Consider the following 12041-nt stretch of genomic DNA (forward strand, 5'->3'; position numbering starts at 1 on the left):
TGCCACCTAGGCCCTAGTATCTTTTTTTGAAACGGAGGCAAAAGCTTTGCCTCATCCATTAATTAAGCAGAAAGTGCACATTTTTTAGGAGAAAATCGGGCGAAAACCATATAAGACACCACAAGACACCACGGGGTCAAGCCCACACTCGCCACGTCACAAAGACAAGCCCACTCAAACCCACCACTGATACAAGCGGACGACACACTCGTCAAGATAAGCTTGCCTTCCAACCAAGCCGGAGAGAAGACGCCGTGCGTACTATGGGAGGAGCAGACACGGACACTCCAACATAGCTGAAGAAGACGAACCTCTCAGAGAACTGCGCCAAAACGACCTTGTCGCCCTCGCGACACAAGGTCGAAGTCCTCAACACTGTCAAGCTCTCGGGGCCGCCGCCCCGACATCCAACTAACCCACCACGCCCGGCGCAGAGACCACCAACACCACCTTCCGGGACCGCAATCCCGACATACCGCCGCTCGCACTCGGAGCCACGACGCCGCACGACTCGGCAACCCGCAGCCCAAGCTGCACAGAGCACGCCGCTCGCAGACCACGGACATCACACCATCATCCGGGGCCGCCGCCCCGACATACAAACCGACTGTCCCCTCTAGGACGCATCAGTACGAGTCGACTACCCTGCCGCCCTCGCGGCCAAGATTGCCACCCAAGCCGTGACAAGCCACAACCACACACCATATAGTTGCAGCCGCACTGCCCTCCGAGGCCGCAGCCCCGGCGCACCACATCATGTTCGAGGCCGCCGCCTCGACATCCTCAAACCCTGCTGGCACGATGACATTGGACGGCAAACGAAGCACCGCTGCCCAACAAGGTCGTGCACTCCAAGACGACGCCTCCAAGGAGGAAGCGACGGAGACCGACGCCATGGCCCGCTCCGGCCGAGGCAGGAACTTGGGTTTTCACCCGAAGAGCATGAAACCTTCGTGGCAAGGGAGGTAGGAGCCCCACGGCGATGCCTCCAAGGAGGGGCACGACATCCAGGGACGCCGCCAACGCCGGCACCGACCCAAGTCGGAGCTGAGTTTTCACTCGGACTTCATCTCCCGAACCGGGACAGCCGGAGCACCACAGGCCACCAGCAGCCACCTCGCGCCAGCCACCACCGCACGCCAACAGCAGCACCCACGACGTCCCCCGCGCCCTGGTAGGCGCCTCCGAGGACCTCCGAACCAGCGCCCCGCCCCAGGCCCGCGTGGCCCAGATCCGGCCCGGCAGCGCACATGCCTCCCCGCCTCGAGCGGCCGAAGCGCCCCCGCCGCGCGGCCTCCTGCCACCGCACCACGGCCACCCGCGCACGCACCGCGCCGCCGCGCAAGCCCTAGCTCCGCTGCCACCCCGCTCTGCCTGCAGAGCCTCGCACGTCCCCAATCGCGGGGGGAGAAGAAAGAAAATCCGCCCCGCCGCCACCTTCCCCGGGGAGCGCACGGCTTTGTCGGCCCCGCTCCGGCGGCGGCGCTGCGAGGTGTAGGATAACGTTGCATAGAAAACAAAAAATTTCCTACCGCGAACACGCAATCCAAGCCAAGATGCAATCTAGAAGACGGTAGCAACGAGGGGTTTATCGAGTCTCACCCTTGAAGAGATTCCAAAGCCTACAAGAGGAGGCTCTTGTTGCTGCGGTAGACGTTCACTTGCCGCTTGCAAAAGCGTGTAGAAGATCTTGATCACGATCCCTCCGGCGCCACGAACGGGCAGCACCTCCGTACTCGGTCACACGTTCGGTTGTTGATGAAGACGACGTCCACCTCCCGTTCCAGCGGGCAGCGGAAGTAGTAGCTCCTCTTGAATCCGACAGCACGACGGCGTGGTGTCGGTGGCGGTGGAGAACTCCGGCGGAGCTTCGCTAAAGCAACGCGGGAGATATGGAGGAGAGGGGGGCGGCTAGGGTTTGGGAGGGGGTGGCCGGCCACTTCAAGGGGGGCGGCCAGCTTGTGGTCTTGGGGTGGCTGGCCCCCTCCCTTGGCCCCTCATTATATAGGTGGAACCCCAAGTGTTGGACTCCAAGTCTTCGAATAAGACCCGAACCCAAAACCTTCCATAGAATAGGGAAACCTACCCAAGCTAGGACTCCCACTTGAGGTGGGAGTTCCACCTTCCATGGAGGGGGTGGCCGGCCCCCCTTGGGGGAGTCCACTTGGGACTCCTCCCCCACTAGGGTTGGCCGGCCATGGTGGTGGAGTCCCACCGGGACTCCACTTTCCTTGGTGGTTTCTTCCGGACTTTTCTAGAACCTTCTAGAACCTTCCATAGAACCTTCCGCATCATTTTAATTCACATTAAATGACATCCTATATATGAATCTTATTCTCCGGACCATTCCGGAACTCCTCGTGATGTTTGGGATCTCATCCGGGACTCCGAACAAATATTCGAACTCCATTCCATATTCAAGTTCTACCATTTCAACATCCAACTTTAAGTGTGTCACCCTACGGTTCGCGAACTATGCGGACATGGTTGAGTACTCACTCTGACCAATAACCAATAGCGGGATCTGGAGATCCATAATGGCTCCCACATATTCAACGATGACTTTAGTGATCAAATGAACCATTCACATACAATACCAATTCCCTTTGTCACGCGATATTTTACTTGTCCGAGGTTTGATCTTCGGTATCACTCTATACCTTGTTCAACCTCATCTCCTGACAAGTACTCTTTACTCGTACCGTGGTATGTGGTCTCTTATGAATTTATTCATATGCTTGCAAGACATTAGACGACATTCCACCGAGAGGGCCCAATGTATATCTATCCGTCATCGGGATGGACAAATCCCACTGTTGATCCATATGCCTCAACTCATACTTTCCAGATACTTAATCCCGCCTTTATAACCACCCATTTACGCAGTGGTGTTTGATGTAATCAAAGTACCTTTCCGATATAAGTGATTTACATGATCTCATGGTCATAAGGACTAGGTAACTATGTATCGAAAGCTTATAGCAAATAACTTAATGACGTGATCTTATGCTACGCTTAATTGGGTGTGTCCATTACATCATTCATACAATGATATAACCTTGTTATTAATAACATCCAATGTTCATGATTATGAAACTAATCATCCATTAATCAACAAGCTAGTTAAGAGGCATACTAGGGACTCTTTGTTGTTTACATATCACACATGTATCAATGTTTCGGTTAATACAATTATAGCATGGTATATAAATATTTATCATAAACATAAAGATATATAATAACCACTTTTATTATTGCCTCTTGGGCATATCTCCTTCAGTCCCCCACTTGCACTAGAGTCAATAATCTAGTTTACATCTGTAAAGATATAACACCTTGGCCTTCCGGTGCTTTATCATGTTTTGCTCACGGGAGAGGTTTTAGTCAACGGATCTGACATGCTCAGAACCGTATGTATTTTATAATTCATTTGCGTCTCAACTCATCACTCATTTCCAAATGAGTCGGCATTAAATATGTTTGGTCTTCTGGTGGAACCTTAATTCCGCGGTCTGAAATATGTCACTAATATTGTCATACACAATATAGCTTCAAAGTTCTGACACTATCGGAACTACACCAAGTTCTCAAAGAACCTTTTGACTTAACATCCTTTGTCATTGTCAAAACAATGACATACTCTGCCTTCTTTCGTAGAATCCGTCACAATATTTAGAACTCTTCTAAATCTAGCATAGACAACTTCTATCTCATTGTACTACCTTTTAAACAACACTTAGCCTAATTGAGATTGAAATTTATTTTATATCCGACCAAACTAATATCGGTGCAACACATTACATCGATTTTGTTTGTCATTACACCATATAAAATTATATATATATCCTTGGATCTTCTAAAGTACTCAAGGATATTCCTACTGTTTGTCCAATAATCATCACATGAATTATTCTGGTATATGCTCCTAACTCTTTAGAGCACAGGACATCTGATTTTGTACATATTCTTCGTGATCTAAAATCACTCATATGTTTTTACTCATCGAGTGTCAAATACACTCAAGTCTTGTTAAACCTTCACATGAAAAGAACACCTTCTTAATATTTATATGTACTTTGATTCAAACTTATTATGTATTCCAATCTATCTTTATAGATCTTGACACTAAATATGTTTCAGTCCATATCCTTTCATTGAAGTTAATTCTCAATGAAATCTTTTAATCAAGTATATAATTACATCATTTATAACCAACTATATGTCATCTACATAAAGTATTATAAATATGTCTCAGCGCTCCCACTTAATTTCTTGCAAATGCAAGTCTCTTCATTGTTTCTGATGAAATCAAAAACTCTTTGACTATTTCATCTGGTGAAGATTCCAACTCCATGATACTTACTTCATCCGATTGAAGTTTGTATACCTATCTAGTATTCTACAGACTAGCAAAACTTTTGGTTGTATCTTGTATACACCTTTAATACAAACTTCTTATAAGCAATGTATTTTGCCATCCTACTAGCATATCTCATAAAAGAAATATGTAGTGATTACTAGAATAATCCACATAGACTATAAGCATTGCTACGGAAAATCTAATCTTATCGTAGTCAACTCTTTGAACTTTGTCGTAAACAACTTTTCAACAAGTCAAGCTTTCATCAATTTTTATAGATCCATTTACTTTCAAAAAGTATTCATCTATCTTGGATTTCATGGCGTATAGCCATTTTAACGAGTCGTGGCCCATCATAACTTCTTTGTTTGTAGTTGGTTTATCATTGTTCAAAATCAATCCTTTGTCCACAAATCATTTATTTGATCACAAAGTAAACCATACCTACAAGGTTCAATATGTACTTCGATCTTCATGGCTAAAACACTTTGTAGTCATGGGAGCCATGATCGTCGTGGCCGCTTCCGGAACCAATTCCGATGCTGCGCTACTCTGATCATTATGCTCAGGTTCATAAACCTTATCAAGTTCTATTGTCCTCCCACTCAAATACTTCGCTAGAAACAATTTCTCGGAAATAAGAAACATTGACAAACACTTTTGTCTTTGTCTCGTGGGAAAAATTCCCAATTAAATCTCTGGGATAACTAACAAAGACATTCATCCGATTTTGGTTGTAAACTTTTAGACCAAAATTTAAAGAAAGGACTATTAGGGTTTATACCCATGCCATAACTCGTATGGTGTCATTTATACGGATCATGATGATGCTCTATTCAGTGTAAAAGCGGTAGTCACTAAAGCATAATCCACAAAAATATAATAGCGTCATAATATTTTATCTCATCATTAATCCAACAAGGCTTGGATACATCTCTCGGATACTATATCATCATTATGATGCTCCAAGAAATGTGAGTTGTAGAACAATTTCATGACTCTCTTAGATGTTCGCTAAAACTCGTAATTCAATTATTTTCACCATGATCCAATCATAGATATTTGACTTTTCTATTACGATGATTTCCACTTCATGCTGAAATTTATTTGAATCCATTCAAATATTTCAAACTTCTTCCTTATTGAATATATCCACATATATATACTCAATTCATTGTTGAAAGTTTTCATGAAGTAGAAGAATCTCCCGCACACAACTATGCCCAGTGAACCACATACATCATCATGTATTTTTCACTAAGTTAGTTGCCCGTTCAACTCTTGGCCTATGAACGGTATTTTAATCATTCTCTTTAGAAAAGATTTGCAAGCGCCAAATGATTCAAAAATCAAATGACTCCAAAATCCATTTGCATGGAGTTCCTTCATGCGTTCTTTTCTAACATGACCTAAATGGCGGTTCCACAAATACGTGGAATTCAAATCATTTGCCTTATGGCATTTTAGCGTCAGTGTTATGTATGTGTGTTTCACCATTAAGATTTATAATAACTTATCCATCGTATATGGAGTAATGTCATAATTTGAACAACTCATTGTTTTCATTTGACCAGAGCAAAATAACAATTATTAAGTTCTTTATTATAAATTCTAAGGGCTAGATAGAATGCCAACGACGAACAAAATAACACTTTATTTTGTTCCAGACGTGTATTCCTATCATATTCCTTGTCAGTCACTTAGGCCATTGTATTCTTGTATTGTGTTGTTTTGTATGACACTTCATACCAACCAATATAGTACTAATACCCAAGAATTTCATAGTGTGACTTAACTAGGAATATAACCATAACATGTATATCATTTATATACATCTGAGCTAGACTTTCTAGTCTTTTCTTTTCTTTTTGCCAAAATATCTTTTGCAGTTTCTCTTTTAGCTTTCCTCATTATTCAGAAAAACACTTTAATATTATTAACTTCTAGGTTTGTTGGTCAAATACCAATAACCTTGAGGTTCTTACTTTAAGTTGATCATCATATGACAAGTGTTTCAGATTTCACTATTAGTAACTTTGTAATATGATGAACAATTTCACTCATAATTTTATCCATTATATCATGACGACTTTCCGAGACCATGTCTGTACATGCTAGGCTCGTAAAGTTTTAACCTTAGTATTCGCATATGCAAATCTGGCTTGCACCCGTTGTATGCACACGTAGAATCTATTACACCCGATCATCACGTGATGCTTCGAAACGACGAGTCATAGCAACGGTGCATACTAAGGACGATTATTTCATGGATATGCGAATATTGTTAGTGCCCCAATAGTTGGAGGATTGGGACGCCTTGCGTCTTCAACCTTCGTACATTCCCATAAAACTTATGAGTTTATGTAGTCTCGCCAAATTATATTCTATCATCTTGCAATAAGGTCTTAGATATCACATATATCTCATACCTTGATTATTTCTGAAAACTAAATTTTCAGCTCCTTACTTTTCAAACAAATTTGAACTTCAAGTTTCACGGAGACAAGATAACTTTAGGTACTAATTGAAACCATAGCTCTTTGAATCAACAATGTGAGGTTTACTAAAAGTTTGCAATAGGACTTAATCAATACTTGATTCTTTAACAATACGGTACCAATCCGTAAAGTTTCTTGTCAGATTTTAACAGTATTTCTATCTCAATAACAAGACTAGTGCATGGTAGAAAGCGGATGTCAATACTACAAAATTAATACAAAATACTACTCAGACTATGTTTATGATAATTAGTTCATGTTTTAATCTAATTACTGATGAACTCCCACTTAATACAACATCCCTCATAGTTGTTAAGTGGTACACGATCCAAATCCACTACACCAAAACCGATCATCACGTGAGATGATGTAGCTTCAATGGTGAACATCAATCATGTTGATCATATCATCCATATGACTCGTGTTCAACCTTTCGGTTTCCGTTGTCCCGAGGCCATGTCTGTACATGCTAGGCTCGTCAAGCAAACCAAAGTATTCCGCGTGTGCAACATGGCTTACACCCGTTGTATGTAATCGTTGAATCTATCACATCCGATCATCACGAGATGCTTCGAAACGACGAACTGTACAACGGTGCATACGAGGGGAGAACACTTTATTATCTTGATATTAATGTGAGGGATCATCTTATAATGCTACCGTCGCGATCTAAGCAAAATAAGATGCATAAAGGATTAACATCACATGCAATTCATATGTGATATGATATGGCCCTTTTGTCTTTGCGTCTTTGATCTTCATCTCCAAAGCACGGACATGATCTCCATCATCAACGGGCATGATCTCCATCATCGTCGGGGTAGCGTCAAGGTTCATGGTGCCGTCTTCATGGTTGTTCACCTCATGTAGCAACTATTACAACTACTTTGAAATACTACTCAACATGAAAATTAAAGACAACCATAAGGCTCCTGCCGGTTGCCACAATACAATAATGATCATCTCATACATATTCATCATCACATTATGGCCATATCACATCACCAAACCCTGCAAAAACAAGTTAGACGTCTCTAATTTGGTTTGCATATTTTACGTGGTTTAGGGTTTTCGAGAGGGATCTAATCTACCTACGAACATAAACCACAACGGTGATACTAATGTTTTCAATAGAAGAGTAAATTGAATCTTCACTATAGTAGGAGAGACAGACACCCGCAAAGCCTCTTATGCAATACAAGTTGCATGTCGAACGAGGAACAAGTCTCATGAACGCGGTCATGTAAAGTTAGTCCGAGCCACTTCATCCCACTATGCCACAAAGATGCAAAGTACTCAAACTAAAGATAACAAGAGCATCAACGCCCACAAAACCATTGTGTTCTACTCGTGCAACCATCTATGCATAGACACGGCTCTGATACCACTGTAGGATAACGTTGCATAGAAAACAAAAAAAATTCCTACCGCCAACACGCAATCCAAGCCAAGATGCAATCTAGAAGACGGTAGCAACGAGGGGTTTATCGAGTCTCACCCTTGAAGAGATTCCAAAGCCTACAAGAGGAGGCTCTTGTTGCTGTGGTAGACGTTCACTTGCCGCTTGCAAAAGCGCGTAGAAGATCTTGATCACGATCCCTCCGGCGCCACGAACGGGCAGCACCTCCGTACTCGGTCACACGTTCGGTTGTTGATGAAGACGACGTCCACCTCCCGTTCCAGCGGGCAGCGGAAGTAGCAGCTCCTCTTGAATCCGACAGCACGACGGCGTGGTGTCGGTGGCGGTGGAGAACTCCGGCGGAGCTTCGCTAAAGCAACGCGGGAGATATGGAGGAGAGGGGGGCGGCTAGGGTTTGGGAGGGGGTGGCCGGCCACTTCAAGGGGGGCGGCCAGCTTGTGGTCTTGGGGTGGCCGGCCCCCTCCCTTGGCCCCTCATTATATAGGTGGAACCCCAAGTGTTGGACTCCAAGTCTTCGAATAAGACCCGAACCCAAAACCTTCCATAGAATAGGGAAACCTACCCAAGCTAGGACTCCCACTTGAGGTGGGAGTTCCACCTTCCATGGAGGGGGTGGCCGGCCCCCCTTGGGGGAGTCCACTTGGGACTCCTCCCCCACTAGGGTTGGCCGGCCATGGTGGTGGAGTCCCACCGGGACTCCACTTTCCTTGGTGGTTTCTTTCGGACTTTTCTAGAACCTTCTAGAACCTTCCATAGAACCTTCCGCATCATTTTAATTCACATAAAATGACATCCTATATATGAATCTTATTCTCCGGACCATTCCGGAACTCCTCGTGATGTCCGGGATCTCATCCGGGACTCCGAACAAATATTCGAACTCCATTCCATATTCAAGTTCTACCATTTCAACATCCAACTTTAAGTGTGTCACCCTACGGTTCGCGAACTATGCGGACATGGTTGAGTACTCACTCTGGCCAATAACCAATAGCGGGATCTGGAGATCCATAATGGCTCCCACATATTCAACGATGACTTTAGTGATCGAATGAACCATTCACATACAATACCAATTCCCTTTGTCACGCGATATTTTACTTGTCCGAGGTTTGATCTTCGGTATCACTCTATACCTTGTTCAACCTCGTCTCCTGACAAGTACTCTTTACTCGTACCGTGGTATGTGGTCTCTTATGAACTTATTCATATGCTTGCAAGACATTAGACAACATTCCACCGAGAGGGCCCAGAGTATATCTATCCGTCATCGGGATGGACAAATTGTAGGATAACGTTGCATAGAAAACAAAAAATTTCCTACCGCGAACACGCAATCCAAGCCAAGATGCAATCTAGAAGATGGGAGCAACGAGGGGATGATCAAGACTAACCCTTGAAGAGATTCCAAAGCCTATAAGAGTAGGCTCTTATTGCTGCGGTAGACGATCACTTGCCGCTTGCAAAAGCGCGTAGAAGATCTTGATCACGATCGGTTCCGGTGCCACGAACGGGTAGCACCTCCGTACTCGGTCACACGTTCGGTTGTTGATGAAGACGACGTCCATCTCCCCGTTCTAGCGGGCAGCGGAAGTAGTAGCTCCTCTTGAATCCGACAGCACGACGGCGTGGTGTCGGTGGTGGTGGAGAAATCCGGCGGAGCTTCGCTTAAGCGTGCGGGATATGGTGGAGGAGAGAGAGACCGCTAGGGTTTGGGGAGAGGGGCGCCGGCTAGGGCACCCTTGAGGGGTGCGGCCATGGTGGTGGCTTGATTGGCCGGCCAACCCCTCTCTCCCCCTCTTTATATAGGTGGAAGCCCCAAGGCTTAGGTCAAAGAGTCCGAATAAGACCCCAACCAAAACCTTCCAAGTGTCCAAACCTAGGGGGAGTGGGACTCCCCCCTTTCCTTGGTGGGGTGGCCGGCCACCATGGTGGGGAGTCCACTTGGGACTCCTCCTCCCTTAGGTTGGTCGGCCAAGGTGGGTGGAGTCCCTTTGGGACTCCACCTTCCATCCTTATTTCTTCCGGACTTTTCTAGAACCTTCTAGAACCTTCCGTAGAACCTTCCGGATCATTTTAATTCACATAAAATGACTTCCCATATATGAATCTTATTCTCCGGACCATTCCGGAACTCCTCGTGATGTCCGGGATCTCATCCGGGACTCCGAACAAATATTCGAACTCCATTCCATATTCAAGTACTACCATTTCAACATCCAACTTTAAGTGTGTCACCCTACGGTTCGTGAACTATGCGGACATGGTTGAGTACTCACTCTGACCAATAACCAATAGCGGGATCTGGAGATCCATAATGGCTCCCACATATTCAACGATGACTTTAGTGATCGAATGAACCATTCACATACGATACCAATTCCCTTTGTCTCGCGATATTTTACTTGTCCGAGGTTTGATCTTCGGTATCACTCTATACCTTGTTTAACCTCGTCTCCTGACAAGTACTCTTTACTCGTACCATGGTATGTGGTCTCTTATGAACTTATTCATATGCTTGCAAGACATTTAGACGACATTCCACCGAGAGGGCCCAGAGTATATCTATCCGTCATCGGGATGGACAAATCCCACTGTTGATCCATATGCCTCAACTCATACATTCCGGATAATTAATCCCACCTTTATAACCACCCATTTACGCAGTGGCGTTTGGTGTAATCAAAGTACCTTTCCGGTATAAGTGATTTATATGATCTCATGGTCATAAGGACTAGGTAACTATGTATCGAAAGCTTATAGCAAATAACTTAATGACGAGATCTTATGCTACGCTTAATTGGGTGTGTCCATTACATCATTCATATAATGATATAACCTTGTTATTAATAACATCCAATGTTCATGATTATGAAACTAATCATCCATTAATCAACAAGCTAGTTTAAGAGGCATACTAGGGACTTCTTGTTGTCTACATATCACACATGTACTAATGTTTCGGTTAATACAATTATAGCATGATATATAAACATTTATCATAAACATAAAGATATAAATAATAACCACTTTATTATTGCCTCTAGGGCATATCTCCTTCAGTCTCCCACTTGCACTAGAGTCAATAATCTAGTTTACATTTGTAAAGATATAACACCTTGGCCTTCTGGTGCTTTATCATGTATTGCTCACGGGAGAGGTTTTTAGTCATCGGATCTGACACGCTCAGAAACGTATGTATTTTGTAATTCATTTGCGTCTCAACGCATCACTCATTTCCAAATGAGTTGGCATTAAATATGTTTGATCTTCTGGTGGAACCTTAATTCCGCTGTCTGAAATATGTCACTAATATTGTCACACACAATATAGCTTCAAAGTTCTGACTCTGTCGGAACTACACCAAGTTCTCAAAGAACCTCTTGACTTAACATCCTTTGTCATTGTCAAAATAATGACATACTCTGCCTTCTTTTGTAGAATCCGTCACAATATTTAGAACTCTTCTAAATCTAGCATAGACAACTTCTAGCTCATTGTGCTACCTTTTAAACAACGCTTAGTCTAATTTGAGATTGAAATTATATTTTATATGTGACAAAACCAATATTGGTGTAACACCTTACAGCGATTTGTTTGTCATTTCTTCATACAAAAATATATATATATATCCTTAGTTCTTCTAAAGTACTCAAGGATATTCCTACTGTCTCCCAATGATCATCATATGAATCATTCTGGTAAATGCTCATAACACTTTATAGCACATGATATCTGATTGTGTACATATTATGCGTGATCT

The sequence above is a fragment of the Lolium perenne genome, chromosome 5, assembly GCF_019359855.2.
Source record: "Lolium perenne isolate Kyuss_39 chromosome 5, Kyuss_2.0, whole genome shotgun sequence".
In the NCBI taxonomy this organism is placed as follows: Eukaryota; Viridiplantae; Streptophyta; class Magnoliopsida; order Poales; family Poaceae; genus Lolium; species Lolium perenne.